The sequence below is a fragment of the Sus scrofa genome, chromosome 1 (assembly GCF_054392235.1).
Source record: "Sus scrofa isolate SSC_HxYL_T2T_F1_AM1 chromosome 1, Sscrofa_HxYL_maternal_Yorkshire_Landrace_v2.0, whole genome shotgun sequence".
NCBI classification, from domain to species: domain Eukaryota; kingdom Metazoa; phylum Chordata; class Mammalia; order Artiodactyla; family Suidae; genus Sus; species Sus scrofa.
The window spans coordinates 145,555,431-145,576,971 of record NC_139383.1 but is presented as its reverse complement, the minus strand read 5'-3'; the positions used below and the strand labels follow the sequence as shown (position 1 = coordinate 145,576,971).

The window sequence follows — 21,541 nt, the reverse complement described above, 5'->3', positions numbered from 1 at the left end:
AGGCAGCAGGGGAGTGACAGCAGCTTCTCATCTTCCCAGACTGGGAGCTGGAGGAGCAAAGCACTGGCAGTCCTCTGGGGCCCAAAGGGCACCACAGCAGTACATGTGGGCAGCCAAAAAAGGGGCATTGGGGACAGAGCACCCTCCTGTTGTAGCCCTCACCAACCTGGATGCTGTGCTCCTCTAGAGCAGGGAAGCTGAGATTAACCAAGGCCACCTTGGTCCCCAATTTATGCACAACTCCTGTCTTTAGTCCAGAAAAGGATCACCTGTGGCTAAAGTGAATGAAGGAACAAATGCCAAAATTGGCTTGTCCACTTGCTGGTGGACAACATCCATAAACTGGGGCAAAAGCCTTTATTCCAGGTGGAGAAAAGACAAAGAGAAATATTCTTGTCAAGAAGATAATAGCAACTTCAACTGTATGAACAGATCACATGGCTGCACAGTATGGTCTTAACCAGAATTGAGTTGGAAGAGCAGAGTCTCAGGCCTCATCCCAGAACTACTGAGTCAGAATCTGCATTTTAGCAAGATGCTCAGCTGATGTGCATGGATGTGTGAGAAGCTTCATTGGTAAAAATGATATCAGCTGCTTTGTGGAAACAGATTTTGAAGGATCTTGGGACTTGGGAGAAAGGGATGAAAAGATGATATGAATCAAGGAGAGGAGAAAGGAACAGAGAGACATAAGAAGGACACAGATCACTGGTTTGCCTGGGGTGCCCTGTATTCTCAGTTCTTGACTGGCACTTGGATTTTTAATGCTTGTGTTTTTTCCTCCTGTTCACACCAGTTAAAAATAGAAAACTGGGCACAGGCATCCATCTCTGGAGTGGTCTTGGATTGATGTGCTAAGGAGGCCTGCTGATTAGATACTTGTGCAGACTGGGGAATGCTGGGTCCTCCCCTCAAAGCTCCCCAACCATGTTTGGGTTGATCTGGAGAAGAACATGTGGGGGCAGTTGAGGGACAGAGCCAGGTGAGGGTGGGATCACACTCCACCACATCGTAGGCTTTTTTTTTTTTTTTTTTTTAATGAGAATACCCTTTGACAGGATGCAAAGAGCAGGGCTACTTTGGCTCAGACAGATGCAGAAGACCAAGAAAAAGGAGAAATAGGACTGGTGGGACTGATCCTGGGTTTGAATCCTGCCTCCATCACTTACTACCCATTTGCTTTTAGGCAAGTCCCTTCAACTTCCTAAGCTCCAATTTTCTCCTCTGAAAAAAAAGGACACAGTAACTCTTTTCAGGCAGGGACTATTAGTTACTATAATAATTGCAGACAAGTGATATAAGCCACATAGAAGATACAAAGCAAACTGTATCTATTACAGTTCAGTCATAGTGATTCTTTTGAAGGGAGCTGTGACTCTCACTTGTGAAAGGACTCAGCGATTATTGATTCAGCAAGTATTTATGGGACAAGAACTGTGTGAGTGACGGTGATCAACATAACAAAGCAATTACAGACAAGTCAGGGGGAGTTATGGTACATGCTGGGAAGGACAAGGAGGGAACCACTGGGACAGTCACAAAAAAGGGATTCAAAAGAGGGTTCAGAGAAAGCCTTTTTGAGGAATTATTTCATATTTTTAAAGTAGAGTAGGGCTGAAATTCACAAACACTTGTGTGAAAGAGTTTCTTCTCCTTGGGAGTGGCTGATGGCAGATTTCCACATTCACTGCCATATGTGTAAGGGGAACTCCTGGGAAGTCTAGCAGATCCCTGAACACCGTGGTTATTCCCTGAATCCTTTGAAACTAATTCCAGGGCTCAGGGGCTAATTCCAGCCCACCCACCTAGGGATATATAGGCCCTGAAGGGTAGTAGTGGGGAGTTAGTCCAGTGGAGTAATGAGACCAGGTTCGTGAATTAATCTTCACCCTCAAAATGTTTAAAAACAATTCCACCTTTTCCCACTTAGAACAAAATATATTTTCTTATGCATTATATTTATGGTAATAATTTTTCCCTGACAGATCTATGATGGTTTGATATTTGTTCACTGTAATACAGCTCAATGGCCACATTTTAAAACTCTAAACCCTCTTTTTTTTTTTTTTTTTTTTTTGTCTTTTTTTGCCATTTCTTGGGCCGCTCCTGCGGCATATGGAGGTTCCCAGGCTAGGGGTCAAATCATAGCTGTAGCCACCGGCCTACACCAGAGCCACAGCAACACGGGATCTGAGCCGCATCTGTGACCTACACCACAGTTCACGGCAACGCAGGATCATTAACCCACTGAGCAAGGGCAGGGATCAAACCCGCAACCTCATGGTTCCTAGTCGGATTCGTTTACCACTGCGCCACGGTGGGAACTCCTAAACCCTCTTTTTATATATTTTAAAATATAAGTAAATGGGAAAATGAGATTCAATGACTGATTTTCATTTGCTGGTTTTAATGGATCCACTTAAGTATATAAAAATTACTTATCCTCTGTGGTGCATTCTACATATTCCCTTTTTAAAAATTGTGGTAAAATATACATAACAAATTTTCCATCTTAACCACTTAAAATTCAGTAGTGTTAAGTAATTCACACTCCTGAGCAGCCAACCTCCCAATTACTTTTTTAAATGCCTTTTTTTTTTTTTTTTGGTCTTTTTAGGGGAGCACTCACAACATATTGAGGTTCCCAGGCTAGGGGTCCAATTGGAGCTGTAGCCACCACCTATGCTACAGCCACAGCAACGCCAGATCCGAGCCACATCTGCAGCCCACACCACAGCTCACAGCAACACAGGATCCTTAACCCACTGAGTGAGGCCAGGGATCAAACCAGCATCCTCATGGATACTAGTCAGATTCATTTCCACTGAGCCACAATGGGAACTCCCTTTTGAGGCTTTTTTTAAAAAGTATAGTTGATTTACAATGTTGTGCCAATTTCTGCTGTACAGAAAGTGACCCATTCAAAAAGGGAATATATATATTCCCTTTTTTATATTTTCTTCCATTATGGTCTATCCCAAGAGACTGGACAGAGTTACTTGTCTTTTTTTTTTTTTTCTTTTTTTTGACGCTAGTTGTGACTAAATTGATTTCAAACCCCAGGAATGGCTGCGCCCTGCAACTTGAGAAAGACTGGTTTGTATCCCATGAGACAGGGAACAGTTGTGCCTGTTTTGCCCAAGGTCACAGGCATGAGCAAATGAAAGACTGAGGCTTAAAATCCCCACACCTGACCACGCCCTGTTCCTAACCACTCCCCCACATGCCTTCCAGTCTGCCAGGACTGCTGTTTCTCCCAGTGGAATGCCAGAACCACTTGCAGCCAAATCCTCTGGGCTGCCTAAGGGAAATTCAGATTCCCAGGTTACATCCTGGAAGAGTAAATCTGCCTTTTAGATAACTCACTACCTCTCTTCCCAAGGTGATTCACGGAGGGAGAAGCTTGGCGGCCCTGCCTGGCTGTTCTTCCCCAGGCCCTGGGAACTTTGCAGAAGGCTGTCCCGAGCTGCCAGTGCTGGCCCAAGTCCAGCTTGGCTGACCTTGAGCATCTCAGCGGGATGGCAAGAGCCAAAGCCGAGGTGTCTCCAGGGCTCTCGAGGGACAGCGAGGCCCTTCTGGGCAGGGCCAAGCCGCAAGGGAGATGTGCAGGGCTAGCTGAAGGAACAGACGGCGGGCCAGTTCTCACTGCCCTTGCCTCGAGGGAAGGCTGTTTCATCCACCATCTGCTGGGATCTGGGAGGGAGCGGCCAGCCTCCTCCCGGCACTGGGGGATTAGCAGTCACTTATCTCAGCTGTTCCTCCATTCGGAGGTGTCGCAGTATTTACAGAGAAGCCAGAAAGAGACCAAGCCGCACTTAATTCCTCCCCGGGAGCCCTCCAGGCTCCGCTCGCAGCCCATCCTGCATTCCCCAGGCTGGGGGTGGAGACGCTGTTTCCAGCCCAGACCCGGCATCGGGGAGCCAGCCTTCGGAAACATTTCTCTCTTCTTTCCCTACACGTTTATTCACTCCCCCTGCCCTCTGGCAGGAGCTGGGTTTCAGTTTTCATTAAAAGAAGAAAGTGACGTGACTGTGAGGGATGCAGAGGCCCCCACACATCCTGGCACTCGGAATTCAATACCCAGGCGTGCCTAATCTCCGCCACATGCTACCCCGTGTTTTACATGCAACCACCGAGAGATTAACCCTGGGGGAGGGTATTTCAACTCCAAATGGGTTCTGTTCTGGGCAGATTCTGGCAGTCGCCGCCTTCTGACCTGATAGGACCAACTGTGATGAACCATTTAATAAGATTTAGAAAAGGAGGGCAAGACAAGAAGGGTGCCGGAAGGAAGGGCAGCAAAATGTAGAAGGGAGAACCTTCTGGATGTATGAGTCACCTGGGCCCAGTGATGGAAAGGCCGAATCTTCACTCTCTTCTATACTGGGGTGAGCCCGGGGAAATCATAAAAAATTTCTAATCGTCTTTTTAGTTCCTTAAAGGGAGTTTGTCCTTTAGGAATGAAGTGCTGAAGTTCGCAGGTTTCTGCTTGGAAGGTATTCCTCTTAGCCCAGATTTGGTTTGCTCCGCCCTGGCAGTAACTATTTACAGAGTTTCGGCTTTTCCAGTGTGACCTGGAGCAAGCCTCTCTTCCCTGGAGAGCCCAAATGCCATGTGGTCCAACCAGAGCCTGGCTGCATTTCGCACATCCACAACTACTAGGGGGACTGCGTGCGAGATGGGAGGTGGGAGCTCAGAGATGCCCCCGGCGGCCACATTCATTCAGCTGTGCATGTGGAGCCCCCTTTTCCCCTTCAAAAAGTAGGCAGATACCCAACTGACACACACCAGTAGTAGCAGTAATACTAATTGCTAACATGAAGTACCTACTGGGGACCACGCACTAGCCTGAGACTTCATACGTGCACAGGGTCCACACATCACCTTCTAGGTGAAGCTAGACTGACTGCTGGCTGCAAAATCTGTTTTTACAGAATTGCTCCTTGGTATGATGTTGCCAAGCCTAGAGGGAGGGGCTGTGTAAGAAGTAGGTCACCACCTCTATTGCAAGGATTTTGTTACTAGTGTTCATCATAGATACAGTCTTCCTTATGGGCCTCTTAGAAGAATTTCCTGACTGGTTCTTGTACGCAAAACAGTAAACTTCCACCAAGTAACTGGTTTGTTTTGGTCCCGGAGGTCGTGAATCCAGTGACCAACTAGGTTTTTCTTTTGGTGGTGGCCAAGAGAAACCCTAGGAAACTACACTTGTGGAGTTCCCATTGAGACTCAGTGGATTAACAACCTGACATAGTCTCTGTGAGGATGCAGGTTTGATCCCTGGCTTCGGTTAGTGGGTTAAGATCTTGCACTGCCGAAAGCTGTGGCATAGGTTGCAGATGCAGATGTTGCTGTGGCTGTGGTGTAGGCCGGCAGCTGCAGCTCCAATTCCATCCCTAGCCCTGGAACTTCCATATGCCACAAGTGCGGCCCTAAAAAAAAGAAAAGAAAATTACATTTGTGGCCCAGTTGTTTACATGATTACAAATCATTATGATCTATCTTACACACTCACCACTAGTTTTCATCATTCTTTTTCTTCTCCTTTTAAATTTAAGTGACATTTAGAATGGATAAGCAATGAAGTCCTACTGTATAGTACAGGGAATTACCTCCCATCTCTTGGGATAGACCATGATGGAAGATAATATAAGAAAAGAAATGGGAGTTCCCGTCGTGGCGCAGTGGTTAACGAATCCGACTAGGAACCATGAGGTTGCGGGTTCGGTCCCTGCCCTTGCTCAGTGGGTTAACGATCCGGCGTTGCCGTGAGCTGTGGTGTAGGTTGCAGACGCGGCTCGGATCCTGCGTTGCTGTGGTTCTGGCGTAGGCCGGTGGCTACAGCTCCGATTCGACCCCTAGCCTGGGAATCTCCATATGCCGCGGGAGCGGCCCAAGAAATAGCAACAACAACAACAACAAAAAGACAAAAAGACAAAAGACAAAAAAAAAAAAAAAAAAAAAAAAAAAAAAAAAAAAAAAAAAAAAAAAAAAGAAAAGAAATGTATATATGTATGACTGGATCACTTTGCTGTACAGTAGAAATTGGCACAACTTTGTAAATCAACTATAATTTTTTAAAAAATCACTAAATTTTATTTGTCTATTCATCTTTGTAAGCTGCCACTCATATTTTGTAAGAAAACAATGGGTAGATGGATAAATAAAAATGAACTTATGGGGACAATGGAGGGAATATTTGACATTAAAGTTGTGGCAATCACTGTACAAGAAGCCAAGAGTCCAAAATGTCTTGCATATGTCTGAAGTTTTCTTCCATCCCAAGGTAAGCCTGTATTGCTTAATGAAAACATCCTTTGCCTATAAAGGACTGTATCATTTGAATTTTCCTCTGGATATCATGTTAAGTATAATTGGCAATCTAAAATAATCTTTCCCTCACTATAAAACTAATATGTGTTTATTGTGGCAAACTAGGAGACACTAAACAGAAAAGGACAAAGAAAAAATGACATGTCTGGTTGAGTCTTTAAAGTCCTCTATTTTAACCTCCCTTAAATAAAATGAAATGTGATATAAAATTCATGAGGCCTTGGCTTTCCTATCTACTTACAGCCACTGGGCTGAGAAAAGACAAATAGCCTCCTATTTTGGTCATTTTTTGCAAGAATGTCCACTGGCTCTTTAAAGAGAGACATACAATGCAAGGAATTTGCATTAAAAGCATTTTGGGGTTTTACTATTATAATCTAAATGATCTCTAGTCAACAGCTGGAACCAAAGAATGCCCAACCAGGAACAGGCTCTGCCCTTAGGATGACAGCATCCACATCTCATGTATTCTAGAGGATGGGTTTTAGTTGCCAACTCAGCTGTCGAACTCTTTCAAAAACTGCAGTCTACAGAGAAGAATCTATCACAAACATAAAACTAAAGCACATACGTATTTTGCTGAAGGCTTTGTCTTTATGTGGGGAGTCTGAAGGCTTTTGTTTCAGGGAACATACTTTAGGGTCTATGCAGCTATTTTATGATCAGTATTTCCAAACTCCTCTTGGTTAGGACTGCGTATAACCAATTCCTTTTACCTTTACAGCCTCTAACTTAATTTCATAAGTTAAAAAGTAATACAAATAAAGGCTTTGCCTAAAACTCATCACCTGAGTTAAACCAGAGGCAGGAAACAGAGATTGTCCCTCCACAATGAAACAACTGGAAAGTCTGTTACTTGAGTGAGCATGCTGGTGGTCACAGAAATAAGTGGGTTTCTGTGCATATGGCTTTTCAGAGAGACAAGCCAGGCTTTGAGGAGCCGAGAAGAGAAAAGAATCTGTCACAAGGTGGCTTTGAAAAATGATCAGAACAATCTTGAGCATGACCCAAAGGATGTAACTGCATAAAGTATTATCTCACCAAAGAAATACCCGCAAGGACTGGGTGATCCTCGAGTGAGAACATTCTCTGTGGGTGAACAGGAATGGTGTCCTCTGTCCATTTAACCCTTTTGCAAACTCAGTTAAGTATGATATTTGCCAGTGGGAAGTTCCATTGCTGTTTAATATTATAGCTTCATATTTGTGACTGTCACAAAAGAGTCATGCTGGCTTCTCTCTCCACCAATGGGTATAAGCCATCTTCTCTCTGTATCCTCTGTCCAGAGGTGTACTTCTGAGGATGCAGAAAGGGTGCCTTTAAAGGGGGCAATTGGTCCCTTCTGTGTTCACTCAAGGATGGCACCACTAAACTGCTGGCACAGGGTGGTGAGTGAAAATGAGGAAAGCAGGAAGGAGATAGTGATGGGACAGACCTACATCCCCTCCATCCTTCCTACGAGTTTCTAGTTGAATAGAAAACTGAAACTGATAAATTGGAAATACAGGTAGATGCTGGTGCAGGGGCTAAGGCTTTGTTTCCACCCCAGGCAATGGAAAATTTTAGGTAAACCGCACTCATTTTGTCCAATTGTGGACCCCCAAATGGTGAATGGAAATGGCAAAACCGATCCCAAGAGGCAGAAAATCTTGTTTCTGAGAGACACTCAAGTATTCTGGGAGTTCCCACACCCCAGGCCAAACCCTAAAATATTGTTCCACAGTTTATATCTTTGTGTCATCAGAGTTCGCTTTCATCTATCTGGAAACTAACCTTCATTCTGACTAAATATGAAAACTTAAGTGTTAAGCTTACCTACTTTCTCACTTGGACTATGTTTGTATAAATCTGAGAAAATCCAACTTGAGTTTTATTACTTCTGTTTCCACTATTTCATAGGGAGGTCATGTGAGAGATCAAGCACACCTTCCCAAAGTATCTGATTCACTCACAATCACGGAGACAGGGTTGTTGTTGTTCTTGTTGTTAATTTGTTGTGTGTGTGTGTGTGTGTGTGTGATGTTTGCATTCTCTCTTTTTATTATAGTTGATTTACGTTTCTTCAATTTCTGTTGTACAGCAAAGTGACCCAAACACACACAGTTCCCTGTGTTGCATGTTAGGGCCCCACTGCCCATCCATTCCAAATAAAACAGCTTTACAAAAACCCCGAACTGTTCAACCATCCCACTCTCTGAACAAAACCCCCTTGGGAACCACAGGTCTGTTCTCCTTGGCCATGATATCTTCCTATTTTGTAGACAGGATCATCTGTGCCATATTCTAGATTCCACAAATAAGTGATATCATATGGTATTTGTCTTTCTCTTTCTGGCTAACTTCACTTAGTATGAGAATCTCTAGTTGCATCCATGTTGCTTCTAATGGCATTATTTTGTTCTTTTTAATGGCTGAGTAGTATTCCATTGTATATATGTACATCTTCTTAATCCAGTCATCTGTTTCTGGACATTTAGGTTGTTTCCACATCTTGGCTATTGTGAATAGTGCTGCAATGAACATAGGGGTGTATGTATCTTTTTCAATGAAAGTTTTGTTCAGATATATGCCCAGGAGTGGGATTGCTGGATCATATGGTAGTTCTATATTTAGTTTTCTGAGGTGCCTTCATACTGTTTTCCATAGTGGTTGTACCAATTTACATTCCCACCAACAGTGTAGGAGAGTACCCTTTTCTCCACACCCTCTCCAGCATTTGTTATTTGCTGATTTGTTAATGGTGGCCATTCTGACTGGTGGGTTGTACCTCATTGTAGTTTTGATTTGCATTTCTCTTATAATCAGAGATGTTGAGCATTATTTCATGAGCATGTTGGCCATCCATATGTCTTCTTTGGAGAATTGTCACCTTAGGTCTTCTGGCCATTTTCAATTATTTTGTTTTTTTGTTTGTTTTTTGAGTTGTATGAGTTGCGTGTATATTTTGGAGATTAGGCCTAATACACAGAAATCAATTGCACTTCTATATACTAACAATGAAAGGTCAGAAAGAGAAATCAGAGGAACCATCCCATTCACCATCACATCAAAAAGAATAACCTATTTAAAGACCTATATTCTGAAAACTATAAGATGCTGATGAAAGAAATCAAAGACAACACAAACAGATGGAAAGATATACCATGCTCTTGGATTGGAAGAATCAATATTGTCAAAATGACTATACTACCCACAGCAGTCTACAGATTCAATGCAATTCCTATCAAATTACCAAGGACATTCTTCACAGAACTAGAACAAAATATTTTAAAATTTGTATGGAAACACAAGAGACCCTGAATAGCCAAAGCAGTGTTGAAAAAGAAAATGGAGAAATCAAGCTTCCTGACTTCAGACAATGCTACAAAGCTACAATTATCGAGATCCCATTGTGGCTTAGTGGTAACGAACCCGACTAGCATCCATGAGGATGCGAGTTTGATCCCTGGCCTTGCTCAGTGGGTTAAGGATCTGGTGATGCCATGAGCTATGGTATAGGTTGCAGATGTAGCTCAGATTCCACATTGCTGTGGCTGTGGTGTAGGATAGCAGCTGTAGCTCTGATTCATCCCCAGCCTGGGAACTTCCATATGCCACACATGCAGCCCTAAAAACAAACAAACAAACAAACAAACAAAAAACATGGTACTGGCACAAAAATAGAAGTATAGATCAATGGAACAGTATTGAAAGCCTAAAAAACAAAAACAAAAACAAAAACAAACAAACCCAGGCACCTATGGTCAACTAACCTATGACAAAGGAGATAAGAACATACAATGGAAGAAAGACAGTCTTTTCAATAAATGGTTCTGGGAAAACTGGACAACTACACATAAAAGAATGAAATTAGAACACTAACATCATACACAAAAATAAACTCAAAATGGATTAAAGGCCTAAATATAAGGCCAGATGCTATGAAACTAGAGGAAAACATAGGCAGAACACTCTTTGACATAAATCAGAGCAACATCTTGTTTGATTCACTTCCTAGAATAGTTACAATAAAGACACAAATAAACTAATGGGACCTAATTAAACTCAAAAGCTTTTGCATAGCAAAGGAAACCATTTAAAAAATGAAAAACCATAGAATGGCAGAAAATCTTTGCAAATAATGCAACAGGGGACAGGGTTTTTAAAAAGTTGGTGTTGGACAGAGGCTAAGAATGGATGGATGCTCTTCATTGACTCAGATAGTTGTGGGAGTAGAAGGTCTAGATAACATTTCATAATGTCACCATCTTAAGACTGTGATGTGTACCAATATACTTTTTACCATAAAAAAAAAAAAGCATCATGCTAGGAAAACACAATATCCTGTTGTCAGAGCTTGTGTCATTTCCAATAAAGTACATTTAACCCTCCTAGTCTCTCTGAACATTATCTAAATTCTCAGCATCAACCAAGAAGATATTCAGTTCTCAGTGACTGATTTTGAACACAGGGTTTGAAATAATTTCTCTGGGAGGTTCAGGCTTGCTTTCACCTATGTGGAAACTCAAATGTGTTCTTAGTTGCTCATTTTACAAACCACTTAGCAAAATATTTTAAATGAATAAACTCGCCGATTTGAAAACTCATTATTTCTAACTAAACAGAATCAAAACAGTGATGCTTATTTTGCAAATGTCGATATGAACAAGAGGAAGAATCCAATTTTGTGGCTAAATGGGGTTCCCTTGCAATCAAGATGTGGTTTATTCAATCAGTCCTTTTGTCTTGCTTAGCCAGTAGAGATTTCTGCACAATAACCTCTACAAACTTGAAGAAAGACATTGCATCTCTGAGTGTTGGAGTGTTATTTAGGATCTTTTTCTCCAGCGGTGCTATTTTAAAACCCTGCTCCCAGTTTTCCATGTGCAATAACATCTCTTTTAGCCAAATTGGTTAGGTGGCATTGGGTTTCTTGTTAAGTGGAAAATAGTAGTTTAGAGTATTCAACTCATCTAGGTATGCCCACACAAGACTACAGAAAGGATAATTTAATTTTCTTTGATGTTTCAGGAGTTATTTATAGAATAGTCTCATTTTGAAAATGAATTCTTGTCTCATACGATGGCATAATATATATGACAGATGCAGACTATTGACCTAAACTAAAAGTATCCTGAAAAGCTGCTATGTGAATTAATTTTTTGTATTAGTTGTATGCATGTTCAACATACCTTTATCTAATTATTCCTCTTAAAAATCAAGTATAAGGAATTCACTTGTGGAATAACTGCTGCTGTGCCTTGGGGATTCACTGCTATGGTTTGGGTTCAGTCCCTGGCTGGGGAACTTTCACATGCCGTGGGCATGAAAAAAAAAAAAGTATAGATGGAGCATCCTATCTGGCCCAGGTCCTCCTTCTTACAACTGTGGACATAGCAAAACACAGAGGAAAACTGAAGAGAGGAGAGAAGAAGTTGGACTTCTAGGGACTGTGGTACTTGAGAAACAACACAGTGATGAGTTCTCAGGTTTTCTTTTTGTCTTTCATATATCCCAGACAGGACCTGTGGTGGCCTCCACCATGGAACTGCCAATAGGCATAGATAAGGTAAGCTCTTAGAAAAGTCTGTTCCAATGAAAGAGTGGCCTCACAGTGGAAAGCCTTTTTGGCAATATCTGCCCTCCTCTAACAAAACACGAATGGGAAAACTGCGTCCTGCTCCCCTCTCATGTCAATGGGGCAAAACGGGGAGCCAATCTTCCTCCCCACCCCTGTCCCCAAAGTCAGATGGTGCTGCTCCGATTCTCTTACCCAGTGGTGTTGGTGACACTGGTCCAGGGGCTGATCTTAATGTTTCCTGCCTGTTGGAACTGGTGGTGACTGAGGGATCCTTGTGATGGAACTGTTTTGTTATTTTGGTGGCCATATGAATCCATGTGTGATAATATCACATAGCACTAAATATGCATACAGATGCACATGTGAGAGTGCATGTAAAAGTAAAACTGGTCATATCCGAATGCTGTTAACAGATTGTATCAGTGCCAGTTTCCTAGCTGTGATATGGTTCCACGATTATACAAGACATTACCAATGGGGGAAACTGGATGGAGGGAATCTCTGGGTTATCTTTTATAAATGCATATGAACCTATAATTACCTCAAAGTATAAAAGGATTGAAAATAAAATATAAGGTACATGCCCCCAAATCCAGGTTTTTTTTTTTTCTTTCAGTTTTTCATTCGGTTTAGATTCTGAATGTATTGGTTCCTATGGTCAATTTACCATAGCTATGAAATTTCAAATACTAGTTGCACTAAATATATCACATTCTCTATATTTATAGCAAGAGTACTGGCTGGCCCAGTTTAGATCTGGCAGGTGCAGTTAGGCGCCATTGAGGCTGAAAAGGTTCCAGTGGCCGTGGGCATGTCTGATGAATCAGGTGCTGATGACAGCAGCAAACCCTAGTGTGATGAAAGGCCCCAGAAGGAGGGTTTATACCTATTTAAGGTGGAATCTGTCACAATGAGCAGACTCGGCAAAGGGCCTAAAGATGGAGAGGAGTGACACTCCTGATTCATAGCAGGGTAGCTATTTAAACATCCCAGCTGAGTTGTTCCAAGGGCGGGTGAATACCTTGAACTGAAAGACCAATTTTGCAAAGAGAGCCACCCCACAGTGAAAGAACAGAACTTAGAGGATGGAGAGCCAGTGTCTCACTCTGGTCTATACCCACAGCGGAGCAGGGAATGATGTTTGGCCTGAGACGCAGCACCAGGAGGAGGCATCTCTGAAGCCAGGGTGTTGGCAGCCAGGAGCAAGTGGCACAGGCTGTGCAAACGATGGCCAGAGTGGACGAGGCTTGGCAGCAGCCAGAGGTCATAGTCCCCACTCTACCCTGAACATCTATGAGATACTCCTAGGGACTCTTGGAAATGTAGAAGAGGTGGAAACCTGAAAAAGGCAGGAGTGTATGAGGGATGGGGAAGGGAACCATCGGTTTTGCAGATGGGGCTATTAAGCAGACACAAGTCTTGGCCAGTTGTTCTCAATCTTGGCCATGCAGAGAATCAACGGAGGAGCTGACAGCTGTCTTGCCTCCATAGATTTTGATTTAATTGGTCTGGCTGCACTGGCATTTGGGCATTTTTTTTTTTTTTCTTTTAGGTCCCCCGGTAATCCTAATGTTTAGCCAAAGGTGAGAACCTTGACCTAACTGTGTGCTTCTCAAACTTAAACTTACACCAGAATCACCTGAAAACTTGATAAACCTCAGATTGCTGGGCCCCATCCCTAAAGTTTCTGAGTCAGTAGGTCTGAGGTGGTGCATGAGAATTTGCTTTCCTAAAATACTCCTGCATGGTGCTCATGCTGAAGGAACACACTCTAAGTGGCTCTGGCCTAGGATAAATATTTATTGAGATAACATTTATACCCACCAGGTGGTGTGAGTGCTGGAGAACTGGCTAGTGGGAAGAAGTGGTTAGTATAAAAGCGAATGAGTAGGCTCACAAAGACCTGTGCCTCATGGCTGCCTCTGACACTCATTAACTATGTGATCTTAAATAGCTTCCTCAAATGTTCCAGACTTAAACTTCCCCATCAGAAAAGCAAGAAAAATCTACTCATAAGGTTGTTGCAGTAATTAGTATTTTAAAAGTGTTTTTCATCACTAATAAATACATTACATACATTGTAGCAATTTAATGCCCAACTAGCGTTCAGAGAAGTTACTTGTCCAAAATCACACAGCTAATGAGGATGGGATTAGAATTTGAACATTAGGCAAGCTGACTCCAAAACTCATACACTTAAGTATTATACTACTGCAACAAATACTATTTTGGATACTTATTACATTAATAATTAAACGGAACTCCAAAAAGACAGTTTCTGGTTTTCATGAAACACAAACATAACACAGTTCAGTAGCAGTGGATATTGGGACCTGCTCGGATTAAATCTATATACTAGTGTTTCTCAAAGTATATCTTCTGATTACCTGCAAAGGAAACATCTGGAAATTTCCTACCTTAAATCTATGGAATCATGCTCTCTTGGAGACAGAGGTCTGAGTCACATGCTTTATTTATTTTTATTTTATTTTATTTTACTTTTTGTCTTTTTGCTATTTCTTTGGGCCGCTCCCGCGGCATATTGAGGTTCCCAGGCTAGTTGTCGAATCGGAGCTGTAGCCACTGGCCTACGCCAGAGCCACAGCAACGCGGGATCTGAGCCGCGTCTGCAACCTACACCACAGCTCACGGCAACGCCGGATCGTTAACCCACTGAGCAAGGGCAGGGACCGAACCCGAAACCTCATGGTTCCTAGTCGGATTCATTAACCACTGTGCCATGACGGGAACTCCATCACATGCTTTAAACTGAAAATATTTTGTAATTATTCCGGTCTTATTTCTTAGACTGATCTCATGTTCCTGTCAAAACTACTTTTAAATGAATTTTTTTTTTTTTTTTTTGGTCTTTTCTAGGGCCGCACCCCTGTGGCATATGGAGGTTCCCTGGCTAGGGGTTGAATCAGAGCTGTAGCCGCAGGCCTACGCCACAGCCACAGCAATGCCAGATCGGAGCTGCATCTGCGACCTACACCACAGCTCACAGCAACACTGGATCGTTAACCCACTGAGAGAGGCCAGGGATCGAACCTGCAACCTCATGGTTCCTAGTTGGATCCATTAACCACTGAGCCATGATGGGAACTCCTTAAATGAATTTATAATACATTATTTGGAGCAGCTCAAGTAGAATGGTCTACAGTTTGAGAAAAATATGAAGTCCATCATTCAAGCTTTCATAAGTATGCTAAGAAAATAATATCTGAAATATTTGGTTTAAAAACTAGACCATTACATCCACAATAGCTTGAGAACCCATCTCGACAAATAAAATAGGCACATCATTTCATTTTTAGAGGGGAAAAAACAGTATAGCTACATTTCTGACCTCCCTGTTGTATTTCCTCAATTTAAGCAGCTGAGTAGTTAAGACTTTTTAACATAAGATTTATTGACCCAGTGACAATTCACAGAAAACTATTCTCACCTGAACAATTCCTCTGCTTCTATGTTGTCAGTGAGCACCTAATTGTGAATTACATAAACCACCACTCTGGTTGAACTGGACTAGCATGATTCCATCCAGAACAACTAAGAAAGTTGGAAAAATCATCTTAAAAAACATTTTTTTTTGGAGTTCCTGTCATGGCTCAGTGGTTAACGAACCTGACTAGCATCCATGAGGATACGGGTTCAATCCTTGGCCTCACTCAGTGGGTTAGGGATCTGGCATTGCTGTGGTTGTGGTGTAGGCCAGAGGCTACAGCTCCAATATGACCTCTAGCCCGGGAACTTCCATATGCTGCGAGTGCAACCCTAAAAAGACACACACACACACACACACAACCCCCCCAAAAAAAACCAAAAAACATTTCTTTGAAGGCACGGAAGAACTTCAAGGCAGGGAAGAATTTAGGGGCCAAGATCTCAGAGACAAGTGAAATAAAGACTTGAGCTCAATATTTGCTGCTTCTTTCCTCCTTGAGGCACTTGCCAACTTGTAAGGAGTTGGGGGTGGCAGCGAGAGCAGAAGCCGAGAACTGAGCAGAGATGTAAACAGTCTCGTGGGCTGGGGTGCGGGGAGAGGCACAGCTGGAGTATAGGGTCTGCTGAGGAGGACGGGCCCAGGTGGACAATCCAGGCCTCAGCTGAGACCCACAGAGTGTTACACCTCAGGAGTAAGACGGATTGACTGTAAACAGACTGCGTCAGCTCAATATCAGGATAAAGTGATTGGCCTTACCTTATCTGACAAAATCAAAAGTAAATACCCTCTGGAGGATGATATCCCATAGAGCTTTGAATTATCACCACAATTTTTCATACATAATGTCTGATAGCTAATAAAAGAGCACCTGGCAAGATCAAATAATTAAAAACTCACAAGGCAAAAATAGATAATGGAAAGAGAACATCAAGAGAAGCAGACACTGAAGTTATCTGACATATATATTAAATGTATTTTTTAAAAAACTGACTAATATGTTCAGGAAAATAAATGGCAAAATTGAGAATTTCATCAAAGAATGAGAATCCATGAAAAAGAATCACGTGAAGTTGTAAAGCTAAAAAACATAATAAGTATAGGGAGTTCAGTGGTTAACGAATCCGACTAGGAACCATGAGGTTGCAGGTTCGATCCCTGCCGTTTCTCAGTGGGTTGAGGATTCGGCGTTGCTGTGAACTGTGGTGTAGGTTGCAGAGGTGGCTCGGATCCCGCGCTGCTGTGGCTCTGGTGTAGGCTGGTGGCTACAGCTCTGATTCGACCCCTAGCCTGGGAACCTCCATATGCTGCGGGAGTGGCTCAAGAAAAGGCAAAAAGACAAAAAGACAAAAAAAAAAAAAAAAAAAAAAAAAACCATAATAAGTATAATAATAACTGGAATAAATTTAAAAGGAGACTGACAAAGTTGAAGAGGGGATTAATGAGCTTTAGGGTAAGTCAGTAAAATATATTCAGACTAAAGCAAAGAGAACAAATGAATGCAAGGTTAGTTGAACATTTAAAAATGAGTTCATGGAATTCAACACATTAACAGAATACAGAAGAATAATAATATGATCCATACAATATATGCAGAAAACACAGTTAATAAAAGTTAAAACTTACCTGGAGTTTCCACTATGGCATGGTGGGTTAAGGATCCAGTGTTTGCTGCAGCTGTCGCATAGGTCACAGCTGTGGCTAGGTTTGGCCCCTGGCCTGGGAACTTCCATATGCCGAAAGTGTAGCCATAACAAAAAAAAAAAAAAAAAAAAAAAAAGTTACTACTTGTTCATAATAAAAGCTCTTAGTAAACAAAGAATAGGAAGAAAACTTTTTTTTTGCGGGTGGGGGGGAGCATCTACTGCATATGGAAGTTTTCAGACTAGGGGTCTAATCAGAGCTATAGCTGCCAGCCTATGCCACAGCCACGGCAACATAGGATATATCTGTGATCTACACCACAACTCACAGCAATGCAGGATTCTTAACCCACTCAGTGAGGTCAGGAATAGACCCCACATCCTCATGGATACTAGTTGGGTTGGTTACTGCTGAGCCACAATCGGGAACTCCCAGATTTAGAGTTTTGATTGAATGAAGCTAAGAAAAATACAATGGTTTTTAGGTTATTTTTATCTGTTTTACTTTGCTGTTGTTGTTGCAGCATGCAGCACTTAGATGTGGGGTCTCAGTTTCCAGACCAGGGACGGAACTAGGGTTGCAGCAGTGAAAGCACCAAGTCATAACAACTAGACCACCAGGAAACTCCTGATTTTTATCTGTTTTAAAAAGAAAGTTTCAGGGAGTTCCCGTCGTGGTGCAGCGGAAAAAAAATCTGACTAGGAACCATGAGTTGTGGGTTTGATTCCTGGCCTTGCTTAGTGAGTTAAGGATTGGGCGTTGTCGTGAGCTGTAGTGTAGGTCGCAGCACGGCTCGGATCTGGTGTTGCTATGGTATGGGCTGGCGGCAACAGCTCTGATTAGATCCCTAGCCTGGGAACGGCTGTGGCCCTAAAAAAAAAAACAAACCAAAACAAAACCAGTTTCATTATTTTCTTTTTAGATTGAAGCATATGAAATTGAAAATATGTGATAATTTCTGATCTACAAAGTGGCAATTTCTTTTTCCTTTTTGGCTGCCCTGTGGCACATGAAGTTCCAGGGCCAGGGATAAGACCGGAGCTGCAGCTACGGCAACACCAGATCCTTCAGCCCATTGTGCTGGGCTGGAGAATGGACCTGTGTCCTAGTGCTGCAGAGACACTGCTGATTTTGTTGTGCCATAGTAGGAACTCCAAGAGAGTTTTAGTCTATATTTTGACTCTTGAGGACATTTGGATGTGGAAAAAAACAAACAAACAACAATTTAAAAATTTAATTGTCTTTGTTATTGCTTATTTTCTACTTCTTTGATGGTCTTGGAAAACATTGAAATCATTTTACATTTTCTGAGGAATGAACTAAGAAAGAATTCTTATCCTGTGATAAATTATCTCTAGATTCTATTGTGTTACATTGAAAAAAAATTAAGGTTTAAGTTGAGAGAAGGCAAGGAAAGGGTGTATAACCTGGGTGCTTACATTTAACATCGTGTCAATATAAAGGAGAACAGTTTAATCTTGGCCCAAAAATGGTGGGGAAAATCACAAGTGTATCAGAGACCTATGCCGGACCTGTCACTCTGCCCCGCCTTTGGAGTCAGAGCCAGATCCCTATCCTGTGATAATTTATGGATTTTCTCTGGTAGAAAGTAGGATGTTAATCTCACCTCCAAAGTGAATTTGAGATATTCAATTTAAGGACTACATGGAAACAGAAATAAAAAGCAACCAAAGTTCTTTCATTAAAGTGTCAGCAAGTCTTCAAAGCTGGTGTCTCCTATTTCATATAAATGAAAAGAAAATCAGATGACACAAGGCCAGGAAAATAAACACCATGTTTATAATTAGAAGCTCTTCCAGAGATCTAGTCACGTCCATGTGTGATACAATATAGTCTGAGCATTTCATGAGGCATCAGGAGGCGAAAAAAATACAAAATCCTCTCTTCAAGGAAAAAGCCCTGTTCATGTAAGAAAGACGCCCACACCATCAGGCCACCCTACCACCTGCCTGTGCTGTCATGGGTGTCCCACACTGCCAAGGAAGGGGTCTGGGGATATTTGCCCTGCCCCCTTCCTCCAGTTTTCAAAACTGTATCTCTTTCTGTTTATTAGACACTCATTTGGGATTATCAAGGTAATTTTCTTTTTCTTTGCCCCAGTAAAGGTAAGCTTATTGTATTACAAATACCTTATTGTTGCTCATTTAAATTAGGTTTTATGCAATTTGATCATCTACAAGTAAAGATTTAGATTGGGACCAAAGTCAACTGATCCTTTGTAATGGCTTGGGCTGGCTGGTATGATGAAAGGAGGGATGATGGTGCCATTGGTATTGTCACAATGTCTAGTTTTAGAACAACAAAGGGATGGAGAAGCATGCTAACTGGCACAAGGGAGGCATACTTAGAAGACTACTGAAGAACTTTACAGTGGAGAGAAGATTTGTGGAGGTTAAAAATATATATTATTTTTATCAAGTGCCCTTCTGCAGCAACTGTTGACTGTCATAAATCTCTATAGCTGGAACTCTGAACCGGATAGACCATGCCTCTAATATTCATTTGAAAAACTACAAGAAGCAATCCCCAAGGACTTTGTCCAGACAATCAGTGTTGGAGAGATTACCACAGACTAGAGTGATCTTGGAAGACTTCCTGGAGGAGCTAATATTTGGTCTTAAAATTTGAGTAGAGTTGACCAGGAGGACTGGAAAAGGAGAGGCATCCAAAATAAGAGGTGTAAAAAAAGCCACACCATAGAGGTGGGAAAATGCAAGACATTTTCAGTGGAAACTAAGGCCAGTGGTCTAGCCAACAAGAGATGTGTGCAATATAGAGTTTATTAAATGTATTTGACAGTTTAGTTAAAAGGAGAGAAGAGAGGCATTCCAGTGACATGCTTCTTTATTAGAAACTTTTTTTTGGCTGCACTCGTGGCATGGGAAGTTCTCCAGCCAGGGATTGACAATGACAATGCTGGATTCTCCAGAAACTTGTTTCTTAATCAGCGGTAATGATAATATCAGAAGCACAAGGGTAAATCTAAGTCATCAGAAAAGGCTGGTTTGGATGCAAATATAATGAGAATTAAACACAAACCCATGTGACTGACAAAAAGCCCCCACCCTAGATGAAGCCGCCATGCATCTTCTCCAGGCTTATACCCCGGCAGATGAAAGCTTACTGGGACATTCACCCCACAGAGCAACAGCAGTCATCTTTATGTTTTTCTAGTCAGTTCATGACTTTAATCTCCACATTAGCTCATAATTTTTTCTTCCTTAATGAATTTCCACTCTTGAGACAGGCCCATGAAAAGTACTTTTATTTTTTTATTTTTATTCTCTTTTTATGGCCACACCTGCCGTATATGGACATTTCTGGGCCAGGGGTCAAATTGGAGCTGCAGCTGCAGGTCTATGGCACAGCCACAGCAGCACTGAATCCTTAGGTCAGTGAGTGAGGCCAGGTACCAAACCCGAATCCTCATAGAGACAATGCTGGGTCCTTAACTTGCTGTGCCACAGTGAGAACTCTGAAAGGGACTTTTAGAAAGGAGGCTAGTAGATAAATTCCCATTGTTACTAGGAGTCTGGAATGAGGGCCCTCTAGTAGCATCATTTCCTAGGACTTCACTTATTTTCTTTCCTTAATTCTTCCCTCCTCACTTCACACATACTATTCCTAAGGCTTTCTCTCTGACCTGTACTTTTCCACAGTTTGCTGCTAAACTGGATCTCTGAAAAAAACAAAACAAACAAACAAACAAAAACAAAACAAACAAACAAACAAAAACAAAGCCTGAATTTGTAGTTTGTTGATTTCTGTGGTGGAAAGACCCCACCATAGTTGATCTCAGTCTACCACCAGTTTGAAATATTTGACAGGCAGGGCCTGTGAGCTGGGTCTGGCTCTCTGGGTTGCCTGCATGACACTGGGCCCCCTTCTCATTCCTCAGACAACTCTTCCCAGGAGCCTTTACCTGCTGGCCTTTGTAGGGGTTTTGGGCTTGACAATAGGGTCATAGCCACCAGGATCAGCTGGCTGAAGTATTCTGAAATCACTGACACTGGAGCTGTAGGATGCTAAGCCATGTCTTCTACTGTCCCACAGCTTCGGACTCACCTTTCATCCCTCATGAAGTTGAGTATTCTAGCAGGACCAGGTAATGTTAGGGAAGCATTAAACAAGAAGCATTAAGCCTCTTTCTTCTTCAATGATCTTCTGGTTCCTTAGCATGCCAGGAATAGTTCTTTTGCATGCTGACCAAAGGCGAGAACTCTTATCCCTTATGCATTCTATCTACTTCAGGGCTTGATAACACTTCAATGTGTATATGATCGCCTGGGGATCTTTTCTTTCCTTTTTTTTATTTTTAGGGTCATACCCAAGGCATATGGAAGTTCTCAGGCTAAGGGTCGAATCCGAGCTGCATCTGCCAGCCTACACCACAGCCACAGCAACACGAGATCCAAGCCACATGTGCGACCTACACCACAGGTCACAGCAACACCGGATCCTTAACCCGCTGAGGGAGGCGAGGGATGGAACCTCTATCCTCATGGGTACTAGTTGAGTTTGTTACAGCTGAGCCATAA

General features: G+C 42.3%; 1 protein-coding gene across 1 annotated transcript in view; it reads left to right on the top strand.

Moving 5' to 3' along the window:
* The first annotated feature begins 4,195 nt into the window (after positions 1-4,195).
* Positions 4,196-21,541, top strand: part of LOC146406409 (uncharacterized) — a 30,484-nt gene continuing 13,138 nt past the window's right edge. Inside the window, exon 1 of the mRNA XM_084975181.1 lies at positions 4,196-4,388. The gene's annotated coding sequence lies outside the window, so the exon portion shown is untranslated. The remainder of the gene's footprint in view (positions 4,389-21,541) is intronic.